Source organism: Nyctereutes procyonoides, unplaced genomic scaffold (assembly GCF_905146905.1).
Source record: "Nyctereutes procyonoides isolate TBG_1078 unplaced genomic scaffold, NYPRO_anot_genome, whole genome shotgun sequence".
Classification (NCBI taxonomy): Eukaryota; Metazoa; Chordata; class Mammalia; order Carnivora; family Canidae; genus Nyctereutes; species Nyctereutes procyonoides.
The window spans coordinates 64,476,349-64,501,351 of NW_026575052.1; the positions used below are offsets into that span (position 1 = coordinate 64,476,349).

General features: G+C 40.3%; 1 long non-coding RNA gene and 1 pseudogene across 1 annotated transcript in view; one reads left to right on the top strand and one right to left on the bottom strand.

Annotated features, from left to right (window-relative positions):
• LOC129513920 (uncharacterized) overlaps positions 1–25,003 on the top strand; it is a 99,141-nt gene that overhangs the window by 29,248 nt on the left and 44,890 nt on the right. The window lies entirely within an intron of this gene.
• On the bottom strand, positions 18,042–18,140 carry LOC129514306 (U6 spliceosomal RNA; annotated as a pseudogene).

The window sequence follows — 25,003 nt, forward strand, 5'->3', positions numbered from 1 at the left end:
TTTCTCTTTTGATGCTTTATGAAAGTGCCAATAGCCTTGGAGAGCTTTCCTTCCTTTCTTTCATGACTTTTAAAAATGATTTCCCACAAAGCATGTTGTTTTATTTTTAAAAATAATTTTAACCTAACATTTAGTTTATTGTTAATAAATGTGGTATATGCACAGTTTGAAAGCTAGAATAGTGTTAAAAAAGGTTATAACAAAACCTAGGTCTCTGTTTTTATTCCTCTCCAAACTACTTCACAGAAGCAAATACTTTCAAATTTCACACAAGTTTTAACAAGAGATACTATTGGACTCCAGTCCCCTTTGATACAGCCATATGTGTACAATCCTAAAATACTGCACCCTTCAGAAATAAGATAAAAAGTCTGATATTAAAAATATTTTAAAAGTCTGAAAAATTTGAAAAATTGAAAAAATAAAAGTAGGAACAGTTATTCTATTAACCAGCAACATAATTTTTGCATATAATTGTTTTTTTTAAAGATTTTGTTTATTTATTTGAGAGAGAGAAAGGGAGAGTGAGAGAGCACTCGACTGAGCAAGTGGCAGGGGTGGGGGAGGCATGAACAGAGAGGGAGGGAGGGGGCTGAGTCCAGAGCCCCACTTGGGGCTTGATTTCATAACCCCAAGATCATGACCTGAGCCAAAATCTAAGAGTTGGACTCTCAACCAACTGAACCACCCAGGCACCCCATTTTTTCCTTTTAAACAAATTATGATCATATACAATTTGGATCATACTGTCAAAAATTATTTTCAAAATCATGTTTTTAGTGATTGATAGTTTTTCCTTGTTTAATCATACACTCAATGTGAAGCATTTAGGTTGTTTCCAATTTTGCCTCTCATGAAGAATGAAGTCATAAACGTCACTTGAATAACTGTAAGCCTTTATTCAGAGGTCAGCCTCCCTTGGGACGATTTGGGGCCCTGAAAAGGTAGACTCAAGTGAATGGCTTTGTGTCCTGGCCAGAAAACAAGGATAGTATGCAATAGACTTTGTCTGTGTATTTCTAGATTGCTTCCCAGATAATTTACACCATATTATGCCAAAGAAATGACTCTGATGGTGGAAATGTTTGGCTCCTCAGTAGAATGATGATGTTGAAGTATGTGTTAGGAATGATTTGTGAGTCTCAGAAATCCTGAGACTATAGCCAGTGAGCTTTATGTCATCTCTGGGTAAGATTTTAGAGTGGATTAGTTAAAAAATGACTTGTGAGTTCTCAAAGAAGGAAGTGGTGCTCACTGCTCTTCCATAAGAACAAGTTACTCATGTATTACAAAATCCAAAAAATACATCGAATTCACTTTGTTCAGTGGCAGGGTTTGTGGGCTTCTAGCTCAGGGAATGATACAGAGTTTTAGATTTTAACAAAACATTTGATTAGATTGCTCATGCTATTCCCATGGACAAATGGAGGAATGTGGTGAAATACAACCCTTATGAGACAGAAATGGTTTCTTCACTGAAGAACTTAATGTCCAGTGGAAGTCTTAGGGAAATCAATTTCAGCTAACATTAAGACTTTTCAAGCAGAAGTAACAGACTCAAAAGGAAGACTGTAACTTTGGAGGTATTTGGATACAAGTTAAAAGGGACTCTTCCTAGGGACTGTGTAGAGGGGACTTGAGTACTGGATACACATTGGAATTCAAAGTCCTGTAAGATTTTGTTAATCTTTTGTTTGTGATTGTTGCAATAGCTAAAGGCATGGTTGGATAGGATATACCCTTAGTTCCCCAAAATAGCTTGTGCTATGTAATTGGTTCTCATGGGCAGGTCACTATGGATATTAAAAGAGAGTATCAGTGGATAAGGGCAAAATAGTCTCAACCGTGGGATAAGTCTAATGAAACACATGTCCTACTGATAGTGACATGACATCTCTCATAGGGATAGCTTCGCTGTGTCAGTCGTTTTCCCAGGTGTGTCATGGGGCTGGTCAGCAGGGGGCGATATAGCACAGTTCTTGGTGGCTATCATGTCCTGCTAATGTCCTAGACTGAGCAAGGTGGTCTTACCTGAGGGCTGAAGAGACTATAAGATTCCTGTCTGGCTAGTGATTCCAAGACACAGTGACTCAGTGACCCAGAAAAAAAGGATTTCCTGTTAATCCAGTGCTTGGAGCCAAAGCTGACCACCCACTGTCATCCATCTCCCTGGGGAGAAAAGCAACATTCTCTGCTTCACAATCCTTGAAGCAGCAGCCCTGGCCCCTTGGCCTCCGAGCTTCTGCCTGCTGCTCTCAGAATGCTCTAGGAGGAAACAGTTGCCCTGAACTTTGAATGTGGCTAATAGTATTCTCATGCCTTTCTCACTCGAGGCCTGCCCCATCACCTCTTCTGATTAGGACTGGAAGTGTGGAGTCTGGATGACTGGCTTCCTGCAGACGAGACTGGGAGGCCGAGCTACCGCCAGTAATTCGTGGAGGTCACTAGGTCGGTGTTCTCCTCTCTGTTTTCCTGTCCCCTGAAGCAGCATTTTGAATAAACAGCTCTTTCCTCTCACAAACCAAGACATGAAAAATACTTCTGTGGTCCCACCCGTTGTTTTCTGCACTCTTTTCTTGCATTCTCTCTGATTTCTGTCCTTTTTGGGGTGGATCATCATGACTAATAGGAGTGGGGAAAATAGGCCAACAGTAATACTATTTCATTTTGAGAATGGTCTTAGTTACAGGAATCTCTTCTATGTTTGGAAAGATTCTGTGTTTTCTTAAAGGACTTTTCCTTGCAGCAATCAAGATTTTAAAAATTCCACAAAGAAATATTTCCATTCCCGGTCATGCTTGATATCATGCATCACTTAGAATTAGATGAACGTAATTAAAACAAGCAGGAGACTCAAATACACATAGAAATATCAAGACTTCCCAAATGTCGGCACAGGAATATAAAGTTGGCATTTGTCATTAGCCACCACTGTTCTGTTTCCCCAGCTTTATGGACTCCATCAATGGTTACATACATCCACACAACCAACAGGCATGCATGTATTACTCAAACATGCAACTGCTAACTACAGACAGACCCCTAGATTTTTGATGATGATGATTTCTTTAGGACAAACAAACATGAGATGCTTAGAGGAAAAAAATTCTCTTGAAACATAAATTAAATTCTGAATACCACTCTGGCTGCCACATGATAGAAATCATTGTTTTCTTGTTTACTCTGAGTTCATTACTTAGAAACCACTGAACCTGCAAATTCAGAATAAGTCATCTATTCTTAAAGCCTTCTCTTTGGGAGTCATTTATGTGATTTAAAATTTTTTCCTATATACATGTGTCCAGATATGGGAAAACTGGGTATTTTTCTTTTGTTCATTTATGTGAACTAAATGAAAACTAGTACACTATTGTTAGGTGCATATACATCAATAATTATTATATCTTCCTGATGAATTGACATTTTTATCACCATGAAACTCCTTCTTTGTCTATTAATATTTTGTCTGTTATTAATATAGCCATCCAATTGGTATGTCTTTTTCCCCCATCCTTTTATTTTGAATGTCTTTTTGTGAATGAACATAAATGTGTCTCCTGCAGACAACACATAGTTCAGTCCTGCTCTTTTACCCAATTTGTTAGTCTCTGTTTTTTGAATGGAGCATCTTGTCCATTTACATTTAATATAAATTATTGATATGGGTGGATTTCTGAGCACTGCTTTGGTGTTTTTTTCTCTCTCTGTGTTTCATATCTTTTTGTTCCATTTTTGCATTCATTGTCTTTTTAATGTAAGTATCTTTAGCCTACTATTTCAAATCATTTGTTGATTTTTTAAACATAATTTTTAGTTATTTTCTTAGTGGTTACCCCACGGATTATAATATGCATTAAAGTATCACAGTTTGGGATCCCTGGGTGGCGCAGCGGTTTAGAGCCTGCCTTTGGCCCAGGGCGTGATCCTGGAGACCCGGGATCGAGTCCCACATTGGGCTCCCGGTGCATGGAGCCTGCTTCTCCCTCTGCCTGTGTCTCTGCCTCTCTCTCTCTCTCTCTCTGTGACTATCATAAATAAATAAAAATTAAAAAAAAATAAAGTATCACAGTTTAGGGATCCCTGGGTGGCGCAGCGGTTTGGCACCTGCCTTTGGCCCAGGCATGATCCTGGAGACCCGGGATTGAATCCCACATCGGGCTCCCGGTGCATGGGGCCTGCTTCTCCCTCTGCCTATGTCTCTGCCTCTCTCTCTCTCTCTCTCTCTCTCTCTCTCTCTGACGATCATAAATAAATAAATAAATAAATAAATAAATAAATAAATAAAATATTAAAAAAAGTATCACAGTTTATTATTTCAGAATAACATTTACTCAGTTTCAGTAAAATTTAGAAACATTGTTTCATTATAACTTCATTCCTTCCTCTTTTGTGCCACTGTGATCATCTATATACATTTATATTTGTTATAAGCGTAATAAAATGTAATTATTGCTTTATACAATCTTACACCTTTTAGAGAAGTAAAGAGATGTAATGAAGAACAGTATATTTACAGTCTTTTAGAAAAATTATTTTAATTTCAGTATAGTTGACATACAGTATTATATTAGTTTCAGGTGTACAATATAGTGATTCAACAATTCTATACATCATTACTCAGTGTCCATCATGATCAGTATACTCAATTCGCTTCACCTATTACCCATCCTCCTACCCACATCCCCACTGATACACTTTATTTTTAACTGAGTATGCTCAGTTAAAGTTTGGTGTTTTTTTTTCAACAGGTACATTTTTTACTTGAAGCATACTTTGGAATGCTTGGTTCTAGGGGAGCCTGTATGGCTCATTTAGTTCAGCCACTGACTCTTGTTTTTTTGGCTCAGGTCATGATCTCAGGGTCATGGGATCCAGCCCTGTGTCAGACTCTGCTCAGTGAGGAATTTTCTGGAGATTCTTTCCCTCTCTCCCTCTCCCTCTGCTCGCATGCTTACTCTCTCTCTCTCTCTCTCAAAAAAAAAAAAAGAATGCATGATTCTAAAGATATATATATATATATATATATATATATATATATATATATATATATCATATTCCATCTAAGAAAAATAGAATACATGTTTTCTTCAAGTACACACAGAAGAATCCCCTGGTTAAATCACATAAAAAGAGACATAACAAATGTTACAAGCTTAAGAAGACTGAAATCATACCAAGTACATTTTCCAACCACAATGATACAAAATGAAGATCAACAATAAAACAAAGCTGCACAATCTACCATATAAATATTAAATATTTAATATGTGAATATTAAACAACACACTCTACTGCACAAGCAATCGGCCAATTAAGAAATCAAATGGCAAATCAAAATATGTCTCAGAACAAAAGAAAAGGAAAACACAATATTCAAAAGCTACAGGATGCAGCAAAAGCAGATGTTGGAATGAAATGTATGCTATAAACTCTTGTATTAAGAAAAAAAGTTTAAACAACATTATGCCACAAGGAACTAGAAAAAGAAACTTAGCTGAAATTCAGTAGAGGAAGGGAATAACAAAGAAAAAGCAGAAATAAATAAAATAGAGACCAGAATAAACCATAACATTGAAAGTAATGACCAGTCTTTCCAAAAACAAACAAAATTAGCAGTGCTTTTAATTACATTAGCTAAGAAAAAAAGAAGACTAAAAAATCAGCATAGAGTCACCTCAACAAGCATTTGTTGAGTGAATGAGTTGACAAGGAAGTTTGAACTTTGTTTTCTACTCATGTTCTTTTCTCTGCATGCCTGAAACTCATTTTTCTTTTTCTGGCTCTAAGATGTTTCCTTCAAGTTCCTGGTCTTAAGATGAAATCTCTTTCAGGTGGATCACTAATGTCTTAACAAGTCATGGGAGACTTTTTCTCCAGCATGAGGCAATGGTAGCTGCACCAGGGGACAGAGAACTCACCCTACATTAACGATTGATGATAAGATGCTGTAGGAGATCACTAATCCGCTTGAGCATTTACAGGTGTAATATCTGTTGCTGAAATGGTAGGGAAACTCCCTTCCTCTGAGCTATTTCATTTTGTCCTTCTTCACTCTTGACCTCTGACATATAAGCAAATCCAACATCTCACCAATCTAGATTGTAGTGGAGATTGCTGTAAAGGCTAATAACATGATGTAAGATGCTAATAGAATGATTACTAGAACAATCAGGGACACAAAAGAGAAGTTAAAATGGATAATGGAGAGGTAGAGAATTTAGATACAATATTCCTTTTTTAAAAATTATTTATTTATGAGAGACACAGAGAAAGGCAGAGACATAGGCAGAGGCAGGCTCCCCATGGAGAGCCTGATGTGTGAACCAATCCCGGAACTCTGGGATCACAACCTGAGCCAAAGGCAGACACTTAACCACTGAGCCACCCAGGTGCCCCTAGATACAATATTCCTTGCAAAAGTTAGGACTTTATCTACTTCTGTACAAAGGAGACAAGAGCAGAAGAGGGGAGACCCAGGAAAATGCTGTCATGTGAGTGAACAGAAAGTTCTGTAATGGATAACAAGAGGCTTGATGTATTCTTGGTAGATGGGAGTGGGCTAGCCAGCAAGAACAGTATTTCCAAGAAAGCCAAGCCTGATGTGCATTCTGGGAGACAAGCAGGGGTTTGCTGCAGTTTGTGGAGAGCAAGGGAAGGACGCTCCAGGCAGAGGGAGCAGAGAAGTAGCAAGGAGCAAACGATCCACTATATAATTTCCTTTCAATATTGGTTTTCACAATTATCTTTTGTTTAGTTCAATCTAATAAATGTGTTAGCTTTGAGCACATAGCTTCTGAGCAGGAGGGAAAGAGGCCCCCAGACAGACTACATGGTGAGGTGAGCCAGCAGAGAAAATGTCCATGGATATTACCTGGAAACAGCAATTGTCACAGGGACAATTGAATGACGCTTGCATTGACAATTTACTACAAAACCTCTATTAAGCACACATTTGCAGAGATGTTTTCTCTATCATTTCTTACATGAATGTCATTTATATTGTTTTTGTTTCATTTGGTTGCCCTAACAAATTGTATGTTTAGTCTATTCCTTTTAGATGAGATTTTAGTGACACAGTTGACTATTAAAATAAGTAATAAAAATGAGTGTAGGGAAGTATGTTCAGAGCAGTCTGGTGAATGCTGATTCAAGGAAGAATTATACTCAGAGAGACCTCAGAGTCATTGCCAAACCGGCCTGGCCTTGAGCAGGGACCGGGGGTTGGGGGGGGGGGGAATCAGCACTGCCTTTGCCTTTCAGTAATTGCTTCTCTGCTGTCTCTGTTAGTCATCTGACTGCAGTTAAAATAACATTTATGACTTTCTGCTTAATGTTCTAGAACAGATGATCAGGAAGCCATGAAGCAGAGACAATGGGTAATCTTAAAATCAATGAGGTGTCCTAACCAGCCTTCCCTCTCCACTTGCAGTAATTGGTTACAGGCCGAGGAGATATGGTATTGAACTGCTCCATCCATGCCCTGAACATGTGAGTGGGGCTGAAGTGTGAGAAAAAAAATTAGAACTCTTGAAGGAGCTCCTGTGTAGAAAGGCTCAGGAGTGGGATAGACTGCTGTGGGGGCTGCCACCGAAAATCCCTGAGATGCCAATGAATTTGGGTGTTGGAACTGAAATGGGGAAGGGTAGGAATAGCATGGTATGAGCCACCCTTCTTCCCTTTCCTTAAGGAAGGAACCCCATCACCCATTTTTGTTTTGTTTTTAGTGTAAGGGCAAATAGTTTTTTTAAACTAAGTTTTTTTAACATGCATCTTTTATTTTTTCCTATTTTCACTTAGAACTTTTTAAAAAAGACTTATTTATTTGAGATAGATAGCTAGAGAGAGAGAGAGAGAGAGAGAGAGTGCACACAGAGGGAGAAGGAGAGAGAGAAGCAGACTCCCTGCTGAGGTGGGAGCCTGATGCAGGACTCAATCCCTGGACCTGGGGATCATGACCTGAGCCAAAGGCAGACGCTTACCCAACTGAGCCACCCAGGTGCCCCTAAGCTAAGTTTTTTGTTAGAAGCTTTTATTTATTTAATTTAGAGAGAGAGAGACATTGTCCATGAATGCATGAGCCCGGGGGGGGGGCGCGGGGGGAGGCAGAGGAAGAGGGAGAGAAAGGGAGAAGCAGATTCCCTGCTGCACAGGGTGCCCAATGCAGGCTCCATCCCAAATCTGTGAGGTTGTGACCTGAGCTGAAGGCAGCTGCTTAATCAATTAAGCCACTCAGGCACCCCTAAGCCAAATTTTAATTTTAATTCAAATGTAGTTAACATACAGTGTTATATTAGTTTCATGTGCACAATATAGTGATTCAACGCTTCCATACGACACTTGGTGCTCATCACAACAAGCACATTCCTTAATCCCCATCACCTGTTTCACTCATCCCCTCCCACCTCCCCTTTGGTGACCATCCATTCTCTATAGTTAAGTGTCTGTTTCTTGGTTTATTTCTCTCTCTTTTTTCCTTTGCTTTTTTTTTTTTTTTTTAATTCCACATATGAGTGAGATCTTAAGGTATTTATTTGTCTTTCTCTGACTGACTTATTTCGCTTCAGGTTATACTCTCTAACTCCACCCACATTGTTGCAAAAGGCAAGATTTCATTCTGTTTTATGGAGGAGTAATATTCCACAGAAGATATATTGTATATCCATTCATCTGCCCTTGGATGCTTGGGCTGTTTCCATAGTTTGGCTACTGTAAATAATGCTGCTCTAAACATAGGGGTGCATGTATCCCTTTGAATTAATGTATTTGTATTTTTGACATTTCACTTTGCGAACAAGGGGACCTCAGTGTGGACATCTGGGGGCTTGTGGCTCTTACAACAGTTACATTGGTCCACATTCCATCTTCTTAATGTGTGTTTTCTTCTTTGCAACACATGCCTTGGTCTTCCTTTCCAATATTCAGACATTGCCTTTCAGTCGACAGAGTATGGATTCTTCTCTACATCTACTCCCAGCAAAGAGTATTTTGGGGCAATGAGTTACACACGATGTCCTGCTCAGATGGTGGCAGCTGACTCCTGGTAGCAGGCAGACGGGGACTGCCACCTGGAGATCCAGGTCAGAAGGTTAGCCACCAAGTCCTCAGGACTGTGCCTTTGAAATGTTTCATCTTATGTTTGGAATGTTTCTCTTCTCTTCCCCTGTTTACATTGCTATAACCACCACTTTTTACTCTAGACTCATTACCAGTGCTTGGATTTTGGCACGTGTCTTATTAGCTAGTCAGCCTGACTCCCTGCTCAGAAACTAAGTGGCTTCTTATTTTCTTGTTAGGGAGACACATATCCCTGCCTCTCTCTGATGTGCTTCCTCATCTGACCCAGCACTCGCCCACTGAGAAGGCGTCATGCAGAGCTCCTCATCACAACCGCTCCAAGCAGACGGGGCTGTCTGCTGTCCCCTCAAACCCTGTTTGCTGTCTTGTTTCATTTCATTTATTTTGTTTTATAGAATGCTTCCTTCCTTGCTGCCTATTCACCCAGAAAACCACATTTTCTGGGAAGCCTCCATGGATGCTTCTGCTCACACTCTTCTATGAAATTCTCTTGGGCTTCATGACTAACCCAATAACTCAGCATAATTTCGCATTGACTTCTATTAATCACTAATCGTTTTCAAGTCATAGCATTCCAAATTAGGGGAAAAATATAATTTTATTACTTACTTCTTCAGTGTATCCCCAACAGTCCTGAGTCCATAACAATTCTCAATAAACACTTTTAGCTTGCCTAATTCTGCATTTCCAGCACTGAAGAAGGTTATGAATGTAGCTCTGGTTCCCTTCTCCACAGTTGCTCTAGGATATTCCTAACAACTTTAAAGGGCCATCTGTCTTGGCATGGAAGGGGTGGGATAAAGTAGCTTAAGGTATTCATCTGGGAATCTTTTCTCCTAATACAGTCACCCTTGGGAGCAGGGTTCTTTGGTTTCCCCTAAGTGTCACTGAAATGTCCCCCTCACCTTGACTCCTGCTTCTCTCCTATATGAGCATTTCTACCTGAGTTACGGTGTTGCCCCACCTCCATTTTTCCCCGTTTCCATTTCAGGCAAAACCTATGTACGGAGTTTTTAAGTATTTTCCTTAGGTCCTGGTCATTATGCACAGATTCAAGTAACCATGTAGATGTACTAACCTCATGAACTAAAAAAACATAACTACAGTATTCTGGTACTATAGGGGTTACTGTCCCAAAGGCAAGTGAGAACCTTGGTCTCAATTCCCATCTTACTAGTTAAAACCCAAACTTCTGTTTCCCTTAGGTCATTGGAATTTAGTCATTCTTTTTTTTATAGAATTGGAGATGAAAATTAACCAATTTGTAGGAAGTGGAAAATCATCTTTGCTTAGGAAAAGTAGCATCCTTAATCCCCACAGAATGCTGGCCTTTGATTTCTCTATTACCCAGCATGAATTCAGGCATGTGTTCCTTCACCCTCCTCCATTTCTTTCCTCTGTTCCAGTCTCACCCATACCTTTAGAAGTCTGCATTATGAGTCATTTTCTACTGAAAGTAGAATTTTTCCTGGGTTAAGACTTCACAAATCTTAATTTTTTTTTTTAATTTATTTATGATAGTCACACAGTGAGAGAGAGAGAGGCAGAGACACAGGCAGAGGGAGAAGCAGGCTCCATGCACCGGGAGCCCGACGTGGGATTCGATCCCCGGTCTCCAGGATCGCGCCCTGGGCCAAAGGCAAGCGCCAAACCGCTGCGCCACCCGGGGATCCCCAAGACTTCACAAATCTTAATTCCATTTTACTTATCTCTGGGTTTCCTTCAAATTCTGTTTACTTTTTACACTCTTTTTTTTTTTTTTTAAAGTAATTTCTATGCCTATCATGGGGCTCAAACTCACAACCTGAATATCCAGAGTCACATGCTTAATCGACTGGGACAGCCACTGGTCAACTTCCAGGTCATTAACAAAGATGCCCTTGCTCAACTGTAACACTGTCCTTAAATGAGTTCACTGTTCATGTATCACCAACCCAATTTCTTAAGAAATTCACATGATGTATTTGCTTACTCACTTTACAATTGCCTTCAGTTAAGATTGAGCTATTGACACAATAGCTTCACAGGAACTTATTTCACTGTACCATCCAGTTTCACTATATTGTCCTGGTTAAAGGATCTAGCTTCTCAGAGATAGGTATGGCTTTTAGTTCACATGTACAGCATCAAATCCTTCTAAAATGTTCTCTGGAGTTGTACATGAGTGAGGTAAATGTATTTATTCTTTTATTTATTTTAAAGATTTTATTTATTTGAGGGCAGCCCCGGTGGCGCAGCGGTTTAGTGCTGCCTGCAGCCTGGGGTGTGATCCTGGAGACCCGGGATCGAGCCCCACGTTGGGTTCCCTGCATGGTGCCTACTTCTTCCTCTGCCTGTGTCTCTGCCTCTCTTTCTCTCTCTCTCTCTCTCTCTCTCTCTCTCTCTGTGTGTGTGTGTGTCTCTATGCATAAATAAATAAAAATTAAAAAAAATTAAAAAAAAAGATTTTATTTATTTGAGAGAGAGAGAGAGAGAGAGAGAGAGCGCATGGGGGCAGCAGAGGGAGAAGCAGACTCCCCACTGAGCAGGGAGCCAGACACAGGCTTCAATCTCAGGACTTGGGGATCATGATCTGAGCCAAGGCCAGTGCTTACCCGGCGAGCTACCCAGGTGCCCCCAGGTAAAGGTATTTAAAGATAATTATTTTGGACGGACCATCCATAATATTGAATGTATCTCAAATCCCCAAATGTGGTTGTATCTTCTTTCCTATTCTTTTGCTAAATTCATGCCATTTTCATTGTCCCAAAAGCCTTAGTCTGTTTTATTATGCAGTTAGCTACTGACTCTAGGATGTCCCCTCCCGCTGACACTCACTAGTTCATTTCTTCCATTTTAGGAGATGTGCAATAGCATTTAGATTTAGAAGGAATACTTTTGGAAGGAGGGGAATTGCATCCATACCGATGAGGATAGAATTCTTTATTTCTTAGTGAGGCTATTTGTAACCTGGGATTAGACTTGATTAACAACAAGTCTTGAAGTTTCAGTCTAAGTACACTAAGAAAATCCCAAATCTTGTCTAGGCGGTGTGTGTGAGGAATGTGGGTATTAGCAAGAGATTTATATTCAGAAATTGGAGTTTCTCTGTTGTAAAGTGCCCTTCCCTTAGCAAAGAAAAGAGAGGCAATAGCATGTATTGTTGAGGCACTCACGGATGATTGGAGAAACCCAACAGAATTTAATAGGCTGAAGGGATGGGCTCCTTTGTTCCTTAGGCAGGCATCCTTCCTGCTGCCCTAAACCAATAACATGTCCCTAAGCCTCTTTGTCCAAGACCCTGCTTCAGTTGTCTCATTGTTTGTTTTGGAAATGTCACAATAAATAACCTAAGAGAGGATATTAGAGAAAGGTTACAAATTCTTTGGGGACATAAAGCCTCATACATGTGGTCTCTGAGAAGAGGAAATCACTGTAGATAATGTTTGCTTTTTCTACATTCCCTGAGGACAATAAAATAGAAACAAGAGCAAAAGGTAGAAAAAAAATCTATTATTTGCTGAGTAAAACCTTCTATTTAGTCATTTTGGTCAAACAAGCGAGTAGGGGTGCTGATTCTGTGCCCTGGGACCCAGGAGTCAGTTGGTTCTATCTGGTGGGGTGAGGCCCATCCCACGCCTCCGAGGCTGGACTAGATCTCTCTCTGGGGAAACTGGCAGTGCCATCTTGCTTCAGCAAGGTCTCCAGTTCATCTTACCTGATGCAACCTGAGGATGTCTGGTGTAAAGTGAGTTTGGAGACAGCTCTGGAGTCTTAGTTGAGGGAGAGAAAGGGTGAAAATCAAAGCACCTTTCGTCATAACACAGAATCTGGTCTGTGCACAGGCAGGGGCTCTCTCCTCCCTAATCTCTTTGAGCATCACTCTGTAAGGGTTTTGGCACAGGCATAACAGCTGCCACAAGAATCCATGAATCCGAGCCAAATCTTACATCACCAAGAAGATGAAACGCTCCCTGCGCAAGGCTCACAGACACAGATCTAGTTGCTGGGGCACTGAAGGGGGTACTGGCTGCATCCTAGGTGGTGACCCTCCCCAGGACCTGCTGCCCCTCACCCAGAGGAGGAGATGTCTCCCATGGAGTCCCTAGATTACTCAGAGCTCATCAAAGAAAGGACTCTGCCTCCCTGGAGAGTTGCTTGTTTTTTCATCCTAATTACCAAAGCAAAGCATAGGGGTGTCTTTTCTGAAATGTTGATGTAGAATTCTGAATTTAAATCTTGGAGACTGCCTCATTTAGCTTGCAAACAAAATTCTAAATAGCATAGCAGGCAGACCTTGGGATTTCAAAATCCCCAACCTGGGAAAAGTGGGCAGAAGAGTCAGGCAATGCTCAATTGCTGACGTTTTCAAAGGATAACTCCTGTGCTATCTGGACAAAGACAACTAACCATGAAAAGGGGAAGCTACTCTATTAGAAATAGAGGGCTTTAGGAAGAAGGGGTCCCTTAGTCATCCCAAGGGGGTTACACTTGGGATGAAAATGATTATACTTTAAATCTCAGAGGAAGATTCCTCTAATGTTGTACATGACAGAAATGAAGAATGAACTTTATTATCTCATCTGAAGTAGGGAGTCAAAGTTGCTGAAGAGATACATATGGCTGATAGGGAGGAAGAAACAAGAGCAAATTTAAAATAAACCCAGGAAAGACTTAGTGAAAAAAAGTGTGTGTGTGTGTGTGTGTTTTTTTTTTTTTTTTTTTTGTCCACAAGCAATAGAATATGACTCTTTTGGACCATAATACAGGTATAGTTTGTGGATCTTGCAATATGCTGGGTCAGTCTGGGTCTTCTGAGAAGTAGATGCCAAGATGAGATTAATGCACAAAGGTTTCTATAGGGGAAACACCTGTGTAAGCAAAAAAAAAAAAAAAAAAAAAAAAAAAAGCAGGGTGAGCCAGAAAGGGAAGGAGGGGCATCAGACCACAACACAAAGTCTGACCCTAGCAAAGGAGAGAGGGAAGAGTGTTGGGTGAAAACATCCAAGACTGCTGTGAGGTTCCGGGAAGGTTCAGCAAGGCTGCCGGAGAGTCCTTGAGTCAAATCTGGGATCTGTGTCTGAGAGGGGTTCTACATCTCCTGGGTGTGCCCTGCTGTGTTCAGCCATGGGCTGGGAGCAGCCTGTGGGAAACGTGACCCTGATGCAGGGGTGATGATGGATTTCAGAACATGCAGCTGGACCTCTTGGTCAATTACACTTCCTCTAGTGGGAAGCTTGCATGACAGATGCTCATGGCCACCAGTTATCCAATGGAGCATGCATAATGGCAGTACGATCTTCCATGGAATTGGAAGGGATGCTGGAGATCATTGATCCAATCCTTTCATTTTGCACGTGAAGAGACTTGGGCATGTGGGGCTGGTGACTTCATTATTAGACAACCATGGATGATGGAGCTGATTTTCCCCTTAGAACATTCAGGTCTTCTGAATCTCGTGTTCTTTCCACTACAACTAACAAAGTTGTAGGCTAGGTCACAATTCTTAAAAAATACAATTTGTATTTTTGTTGATAAAATTGTACATGTTCTAAAAAATTTGGAAAAAAGAAGTAACAAGAAGGAATAATATTACTCATAACTTGTCCAACCAAACCCCCAAATTCTTAGCCTTTTGGTGTATAATCTTTTTTTTTTTTTGGTGTATGGTCTTTAACATTTATTTTCTATGCATTTTTTAATATACTGAAGTTTATACTGTATAAAATTTTTATCCTTTTTTTTTCCACCTGGCATCAAATTATAGGCATTTCTCATGCTATAAATATTTCATAAACTTAATTTAAGTGACTATATAACTCATTCATCTCTGATTCACTTATCAGTGAGAATTCACTATATGAGAAGATGAAAATTTCAAAACATTTATGTTAAGCATAGTCTTTAAAAGAAAATTTCTGAAACTTAATTGTTTCAATATGGGATATTTATCAGACGGCAAAATTTGCAGCAATCCTCTAGTTCATCCTTTGGAATATCCTTTTTCTGATGTTTAAAAAAATTCAGACTGAGTTTTTAAACTTCAGAATACTACTATTTGACAAGAAAGACATTTATCTGTTCTCTACTGTTTCATCGTATCTACTTTGTGTATCTACCTATCTGTGTTTTTGAGCTTTTGTTTTTTTGGTTTTTTTTTTGTTTGTTTAGCTTTTTGGAAGTAGGAAATTGGCTTGTAGTTTTCAGACTAACTGAATTGATACAAGAGGTTCCTTCTTAGCCAGCTCTTCCTAGTAATTGACTTTCAAGGGAGGATAAGCAAGAAGTGATTAAAAGCACAAGCTTTGGAATCAGGCAGATTTGAGCATGCCCCTCAGCTTTGTCCTGGTCATACAACTGTGGAGAAGTTCTTTGATCTCTGTGAGCTGCAATTTAAAGATCTATGAAATGGGAATAATGACGTATATATCTTAGTTGACTTATGTAAAGATCACAAGGATGTAACACAAGGAAAATACTTCACACTCATTTTGTATACAGTTGAATGCTAAGTAAAATCACCATTATTATTGCTTCAGGCTTTAATTTGTTGATGTTTTGTTTATTACTAATTTATTAATCTGTTAATGATTTAACCGGAATGATATATCTTGTGGAATAAACCCAGACATTTCCTTTCCCTGTCTATGACAGTGACAAAGTAGCTTTGCCAGCACATACCTCCACTTGATGTGCTCATTATCCATCAGGCAGATGTGGGTTATTACTATAAATACACAGAAATCTTAGAGACTGAGTATTCACTGTATATCAATATTTAGAGTTATTAATTGTGATTAATCTCCTCTGTAACCAGGGAGCGCTTGTTTATAACTTTGTGTATAAAATAATATGTTTCAATCTTAGAGTTGGATTCCAACCTCCCAGTACAGATAATAGAAAGTTCATTTTAACCCATCTCGGACCCTAATTCACTTCTTTTCAAGTGTGTAGGAATCTGATGTGTTCGGTGGATTCTGGTGATAGATCGAATAGTCCTGCCCCATCTACTCCCATGTTGGTGTTAAGAGAGCTTGGCAGAGAGAGAGCTTGGCTGCCAGGTAGCTGATGCTCTTGCCTGTGCTGCCAAACAAAGCAAAGTAGCTACAAGTGAGGCTGTGGTGAGGTGAGTGTCTGTTCTCACTGATTATCTACCAGAAAACACTTTTTTTTTTTTTTTTTTTTATGACAGTCACAGAGAGAGAGAGAGAGGCAGAGACACAGGCAGAGGGAGAAGCAGGCTCCATGCACCGGGAGCCCAATGTGGGATTCGATACCGGGTCTCCAGGATCGCGCCCCGGGCCAAAGACCGGCGCCAAACCACTGCGCCACCCAGGGATCCCCCAGAAAACACTTTCATTCAAACTGGGTGGAGCTTCATGTCTATGCTCTGTCACTTCATTCAAGATTTCCATGTGGCATAAGGTTGGTTAGTGCCTGCCTCTCCATTTGGTTAGCTGCACTGTGTCTTGTGGAAGGTATTTTTAAAAAGCCCCTAATGTGGGTTTGAGAACTCTTTGCAGTTGCAAAGAATATGTTTATGTTGGTTGAATACAAAATTCTTGGGTCATGACCTTTCCCCAGATGGACTGGGCTTCTTTGTTATCTGGTGGTTAATGTTGCAGAGCCATTGAAGACCACACTAGTTTTTATTCCATAGTTGGTAAATATTTTCCCTGCTTGGATGCTTGCAGGGTTTTTATCTTTTTTTCTTTTTCTTTCTCCCTCTCTTTTTTTTTTTTATTCATGAGAGACACAGAGAGGCAGAGACATAGGCAGAGGGAAAGGAGGCTCCCTATGGGGAACCTGATGCAGGACTCAATCCCAGGACCCCGGGATCACAACCTGAGCCGTGGCAGATGCTCAACCACTGAGCCACCCAGGTGCCCCTAGGATTTTTTTCTTAAAATCTGAGCTGGAGGTTTCAATAATTCCCTCCAATTCCATAACCCCTTCCTAAAGAACTTGCTATTGATGGAACAGTTCTAATCACAGTTATGGCCCTGCCTTTTTGGCTATAGCTAATTGAGCTGTGGAGGGACAACTGTCCAAAGCTGGACCATCAGTAATTTTCTTCAGAAACTTGTAAATGGGGAGCAGAGACTGAGTTTTTTTTAGCTGTAGGAATTTAAGCTCAAAGGTATGCAGACTCAAATGCTGATATTTCATTTAGAAAGTCATTTTGAGTGATTTATAAGCAAACAGGGAAGTCAGTTCTTTGAGACATGTGGTTGAAGCAGTCATGGAGTGAAGTTGAATTGTGGGGTTGGGGGTAGGGAGAAAAACTCAGCACAATGGTTATTTTTTCTAGGAAGCCCAGCAATACTGCCATCCACTGACCTCTGTGAGATCCTTCTATACCCTCCCCACAGATGCACAGTTAACCTGCCTGCAGAAGGTCTAGTTCCTGTCAACACATTGACTGAGGCATTATTATAATCCCCCCCCCTTTTTTTTCAAGACGATATCTAATAATGGATTTATATTAACTGATTTTGTTTGGAGGTTTCTTTTGATCTACACACTTGGGAAAGCTGTTTAAGTTATTACTTCTATCTCAAATATTCTGGTTTCTTTCTCAGAAACCACTGCAATTTTTAGGTTAAGACACTGTCTTATTTATCATATATCTCTGTCCTTTTTAACTTTTCTCTGCATTCTGGGAGATTATTTGAATTTTCTTTTGCTTACCATTTTAAATTATTTTCTGAGAGGTTTCCTTTCTAAAAAAAATTCTCTTTCTCCTGTCCTGCTGACTTGGAGGTGGTGTGGTTCTTTCCCTTGTTTTTTATTCTAGAACAGTAGCTATCTAGAGTGAAGAGTGCCCTTGGCTATATTTACTGTCCACTTGACAGGTAGTGTTTCCTAAGATATATAGCTGAAGGGCCACTTAATATGTCCTAGCTGATTTTCCAGTGTCCAGAATGCACTTACTTGTTTATCTATCTGTTTGTTTGTTGGAGTACAATTCACATAGCCTCACATTTAAAAGTATGCTTCAGGAATTTGCATGTCATCTTTGTGCAGGATGATGTTAATCTTCTCTGTATTGTTTTTTGAAGTGAAAATGGCACATACTTAGTGTGACTTCGATGAGCTTAGGTGAAGTGATACTCTATCCACTGCCTAGTTCTCTGAAAACCTAAATCGGAGAGGATCATGCGTGCAGGACCTTCTTTGTACTCTCTCTGGTCTGTCCAAGGGACCATTCCCTTCACACCAAGGCTGATCAGCAGACAACCAAAGAACAATGTCTACTTGTCACCGCATTGTTTCCTGGAGTGAGTTAATAAAATGGCACGACGGGAGGCAACTCTTTTGCTTCCTAGGCAGGAGCAGAAGCTCAGCTGGAGTTCCTAACTGAGCCTGAGAAACACCAGGTGCAAGATTTTGGCCATTGTTGGTAGATATGCCACCTCCACAGAGAGATACCATCACCTCTTCATAGGGTGTCCAATGATTGCAACTAGAATAACTGCATGAGAAAGCAAATGGTGAGATTTGGAGGATGCCTCCAATTCCTGTGAAGCACTGGGAATGTTAATGGGAGCTGTCTGCATGGTTATTAAACTTCTAGAAATTACCTCACAGACTGGAAATTCCAACGTCTTGATAATTATTAACTATCCCAAATGGCTGGCAAAATTCTGAGAGAAGACTGAGAAGCCATTCAGCGTCAGGAAATTGAATCAGAGTTAAAGATTAAGCCTACTTTCTATTGAGGAACAGTTAGAGAAGTTGCCCAAGGGTCTCAGCAGCCTTGGAAATTGTCTCTAAAATGTATCTGCTATGGAGAACACTGCTTTGGGTTCAATGCCAATTAGGGTACCCATGCAAGTGATACATGAATGACTTAAATTCGCTAGACAGAGCTTCGGTTTCTTGTTAAGTCATAGAAAAATGTATGATGTAAGTTTTCTTGCTTTCATAAAATGGGAAGAGGATCAATGGATTAGTGTTAAAGTTACACTGATAACTTGCATTAGTGTTGCAACAGTGTTGATTTTCTTTCCCCCCAAAGAGTAAGATGAAATAGCTTCTGCTGGCCTGGTTTTCATGACTTAAGACTAAAATTAGAATAAGTGCTTCTGAAAAGTTAAGATCAGATCTGTGGAAAACAAAATATCCTGACCCATTTAAATCGTCATCATTGCCCTGGTTACCTCTTTGGCCTTGTGAAGTGTAGGATGTCAAGCAAGTTATACACAAATTGAAAGTGTTTAGTACAAAATGGGTAGCGGTGTTGCAATATATTGCATGACCTCAGGTATGCATGTTCATTTAGTTAAAAATTCTATTGTGCATCTATTATGTGCCAGACATAGCACGTGTTCAGCTCTGTTGGTAGGGGAGGAATGCCATCAGGGAACAAATTGAAGTATCCGCTCTCCTGAAACTTACATGTAATAATATGAGAACAAAGGACTCATGTAATATTAAATCTCGTCATGGCCATAATGGGATGGTGGAGACAGCCCTGGGTGGTAAAGAAAGAAACCTATGCTTTAAGCCTGACTGTGCCACCACAATAGCTATGTGTCCTCTGAAAGTCACTGGTACTTTCCGTCCTAAAGTTCTATAACCTTGTGTAGGGCAGCACTAGCATCTGATGGTCTGAGGCTCTGAAATGGATTCTTCTGTCCAATAGATGGTCCATAAATGCTTTTTGAGTGAATAGACCTCATATTCTCTTGAATTTCTACCATTCTGTTTAATGATTATGGTATTACAGATTACTTTTGTCACCGAGAGTCAAGTTTTGTGTCTGGCATTTGCCAGTTTTTAGACAAACCTTGTAAAAAAGGAATGCAGGAGAGATGTCCCTCCTTCCTCTCCGCCTCTGTTCAAATCCTAAAGAAGCAAATGATTCATTCAGCCTGGCCTGGACACTCCTTGACCTGGTATTCCCCTGGCTCTTGTATTTGTGTCTCCATCCAAGATGACCTTGACTGGTCATCCAGTGTCCGTCTGCTTGGCACTCTGATCCCAGAAGTGCAGGTTACCTCCCTGAGACACAGGGCCCTCTAAACCATGGGAGGATCCATCTAACTGGCAGCAAGATGAAAGATGTAGGGGATAGGTAGGTCCTGAGCCAACAAAGGGATTCCCATTGCATTCCCATTGCTTCTGACTTCTCTGCTCGCTGAACTGACCCCCAGAATACAGGGAGAGTGTCTGTCTTGTACATCTCTGCCTATTTGCTGAATAAATGAATGAATATATTCAGACTCTGTCTTTGTCAGTTCAGGCTGCTATAACAAATTATCACAGACGGGGTGGTTTAAATAGCAGACTTTTATTTCTCGCGGTTCCGGAGGCTGGAGGTCCAAGATGAAGGTGCTAGCAGTCTGGTGTCTGGTGGAGGGCTCACTTCCTGATTTAGAGTCTGCTGATTTCTTGCTCTATCCTCACTTAATGGAAAGAAAGAAAGAGGAAGCAAACTCTCTCATTATTATTTTTTTAAAGGTATTAATCATTTTATGAGGGCTCCACCTTCATGATCTAGTTCTCTCTCAAAGGCTTTACTCCCTAATGCTATCACACAGTGGGGTGTGTGTGTGTATGAGTGTGAGGATTTCAACATATGAATTTTGAGGAGACACAAACATTTAGTCAATAGCAGGCTCAGTCTCTTTCTGGGATCCCTGCTTCCTTTTCTAACATTTCCCACAAATTGTTTATTATAACCTTTGGGTTTGTGATCATCATCATCTCAAATTTTGGTATAATTTCAATGTCTACATCTATGTCTGTATTTAGAACCAGATGAAACTCTGGTTCAACTCTATCCAACTAATATGAGCATATTGCAGTTATTACCTAAATAAGTAATTAAAGGAAACCTTTGAAGCTTGAGTATGGATGAGAAATTATTAGAGATTAGAAAATTATTAATAATTTTAAGAGTGGTAATAACACTGTGATTCTGTAGGAAGAAACAGATTTTTAGGAGATACATGATTGTTATTTAAGGGTAAAGGATACAATATCATTTATTTTCCAATGGCTTGCAATATCTATTTATTATCTATCTATCTATCTATCTATCTATCTATCTATCTATCTATCATCTATCATCTATCTAAAACAAATATGACAGGGGTGTCTAGATGGCTCCATCAGTGAAGCATCTGCCTTTGGCTCAGGTCATGTCCTAGGGTCCTGGGATCAAGCCCCACATTGGCTCCCTGCTGAGCGGAGAGCCTACTTATCCCTCTCTTGCTTGCTGCTCCCCCCACTCATGCTCTCTCTCTGTCAAATAAATAAAATCTTAAGAAAACCCAAATATGGCAAAAAGTTATTTTGGATTCTTTATGGCACATCTATGTGTGATCATCACTCTGTTCTTCCATATGTTTGAGGATTTTTATTAAAAACATTGGAAAAACAGTATAGCAGATGTTTGTGATCTCAGGCATCAATGTGACCCCAAAGGGTCACCCCTTTCAGGCTTGCATCCCACCAGAATTGCACATGAACCATAAGTGTTGAGGAATAATCTTTCCTTCAGGAGAGCATTCCTGTGTCTTCTTTGGCAGCCTATTCTATATTTTCATAATCTTCACTGTCAAAAAGTTCTCTCTTATGTCTATTCCAAATGGTAAGTGAAATCATTGAGGCTTTGGGCTATTTTGGTATCTTCTGATTTCAAAACTTAGTTGGAAGTTTAGAGCAGGTACTAGATTGTTTTACTTTTCCTCAAGATTCGATTTCCCATAGGCATCATGGAATGGCTGGTAAGACAATCTTCTCTCCAGTGTGGTCTGGTTTATTGGAAGGTCCAAGAGGAAACAGAATGCTGCTATGATGCTGGGCTGCCTGTGCGTGTGTCCTGCACCCTGGCTTCATGCTCTGCTCGAAAGGGAGGTTTTCCTTCCCTGACCCTTCTATCTGACATAGCACCCCATTACTCTTCTCTCTGTTTCCTGATTTACTTAAAAAAAAAACAGCTAAAAATTGTTGCCTCATGTTATATTACACATTTGTTATTTATTAACTCTTGCCTATCTTGTCCACGAGAAGGTGCACTCTGTGAGGGCCGGGCCTTAGTCTGTGCTGGATTCCCCAACTTAAATGTGCCTCCCGATCTCCTGGGGGGCTTGCTAAAAAACCAGATTGTTAGCCACTCCCCTTGAGTTTGTGATAGGTCTGAGGTGGAACCTAAAATTTTGTATTTCTTCTTGTTTTTTTTTTTAACATTTTATTTATTTATTTGAGAGAGAGTATAGGGAGAAGGAGCAGAGGGAAAAGCAGACTCTCCACTGAGTGAGGAGCCCAATGTGGAGCTTGATCCCAGGATCCTGAGATCATACCTGAGCCTAAGGCAGCTGCTTAACCTACTGAGCCACCCAGGTGCCCCTAGGAATTTGTATTTCTAAGAATTTTCCAGCTGATGCTGGTGCTCCTGGTCCCAGCACCAGATTTTGAGGACCACAGTTTTATTATTCACCAGTGTATCCCAGGTTGTAGTATAGTAAATGCTCCATAAATACTTGCTGAATGGATGAATGAGAGAATGAATGAAGCTGACTTGCTGATATGATCACTGGACTCTGGAAACGGGAGAACTTTGAAAACCAGATAGCAAGCAGCTGAGGAAGCCAGTGTGGTCCCCATGCTGGAGGCCACTGACTTGGGGCCCGTACCCAGGCATGCTTTGCTTGAAAGAGTTTGAACACCACAAATTATTGTTTTAAATCATTGTTACCAAGCCTTGATGGAGAATTTAGGGATGTTTAGGAACATTTTAAACTTCTGAAGATGATGGCTTGGAGGATGAACTCTATTTAATTTCCTCTAATGCCCTAATTGGAAAGAGAATATGGAAGTAGACGATCTAGTGGTCTGAATTTGTAGGGCATTTCTTCTTTTTTTGGCTTATTTTCCTAGGATGCTTTTCTTTTGTTAGGGATATTTCCTTCTAGTCAGTTTCTTTCAAAGGGAACTACCGTTATTAGAGATGCTTCATTTGGAGTTGCATGCTTACTTGGGTGACCACCAAGACGCTGTTCTCCAGTTGTATCTGATCTTCAGAATCTCACAGAAGCAGAAGTGCCTCGAATACTTTTCCTCAAGCTACATGTGATTATTTTCTACTGATATAAATAAAACATCCTGTTGGCCATGTAGAAAACTAGGTTAGTGAACTCAGTGCTGGAGAATAAGAAAAGAACAGTCTTAGGTATTATTATTAGCAGTGTGTTATGTCTGAGTAAAACAGTGGTTTCCAAATGACACAAATGATCTCATCTTTCTTGGAATTATTCTGTAATGGACAGTTTGGTGTTCAAGGAACTTCATTGGGCAATTTGTGTCAACAGATGTACATTTGTTGGTCAAGATTGTGTACACATGCCCTATAGTGAAGATAAGTTCTAGCCTGAAAATGTACATGTGCACGTATGTATATACACACACACACGCATGCACGCAGTCGCCAACTAGATATATGGATGTGCTCCTTGGAACCTGAGCTGAAAGAAGGAGCACTGCCCTGGGTGTGCTCAGTGGGTTGGGGGAGTGGAGGTCTGGTATGTTTTCAAAGTTCTGTTTTGGTGTCAGATTGAGTGGAGATAGAGCATCCATTAATTTAGCAGAGCATCTGGGATCTTTAAAACCAGAAAGAGCCCTACAATTTATCAATCTTAATTTGCTCACACTGCAGTTAGAGAAGACCTCTAGGAAACTCTGACAGGACACAGATGTTCCCCATTCGGCTGCTATCACACACACCAGCAAAGCCGCATAACTCCACCCCGACTTCCTCAGCCCCGGTAAGCCTGGTCCCTTGCATTTTATGCTTGCTGTGTTAGTGCCTACACAGTATTGAGTAACAGAAACGCACAAAGTCTGTTTGGTATCCTGTAGGCAGCCCTCCTTGCACGGGAAGCTACCCTATTTTAAGCTGTTGGCACTGGGGGCCATGGTGAAACTTTCAATCTAATAAATGTTTGTGTTCTTAATAGCAGATGGAGAGGATGTTCAGGTTCTCAGAAATGCTCTCCTGCATCAGCCATGTTGCAGGCTAGTAGAAGGATTATGATTGTTCCTTCTTTATTTTAAATTCCTTGAAGGCAGGAATCCGATCTTACAAATCTTTTATTTTCCTGTAGTTTCTTCTGTAATGCTTTATATGGCAATGCTCAAATAGAATGTATGACTGAATGGGATCATTAGACTCTCACTGGTGTAGTCTGTTTCATACATTCATTTTCTTTTGAATTTCTTCTTGGAAATGGGATTGTTAGTCCCATAGGATTAGAAGTTAACTAACCAATTAACCAACCAACACATTTCTCCATTTATTAGATTGTTGATTTCCTGTGATATACTCTGTCCTGGACCAGGCTCTGGGCATACAGAAAAGGATGAGACAGAGAGAGATGATGGTTGAGACAGAGAAGTGAACTATTATGGCATATAGAGTGATAAATGCTATGGAGACAGGGCAGAGGGATGTCCTGGGTGTTATGAACACGGATAACCCCATTTGTTATTCTAGTCCAGGGGTCAGGGAGGAGGAAACAATACTTATTTTGATCCCTAAAGCATGATGAGGTAAAGGTGAGGGTGAATGGTAGCCCACATGATATTTTGTTGTTGCTGTGGTTACTTTGATGGCAGGGAGAGGGAGAGTAACTTCCCTATGCCTTCCTGGTGGGGAACCTACACATGAAAAGAAGAGGTGATACAGAGGCACGAAAGTCTTGGCATTTGCAGTGTTCTTTTAAATTTAGCCATTGTATTTCAGAGGCCCTCAGTAAAAATGCAATTGCTTCCAGGGAGAGGTAATAAAAAAGTCATTATCCATAAATGAATTAAATGATCTCTTCATGTTTTCTAGTGCTCTCTCTGGGCTCTGAGGGAATGAGCAATGTGACTATTGACTTTTGAAGGGAAGAGTTGAGGTTCAGAAGAAGGAAGGAAAACCAGAGATGGTAATATCTTG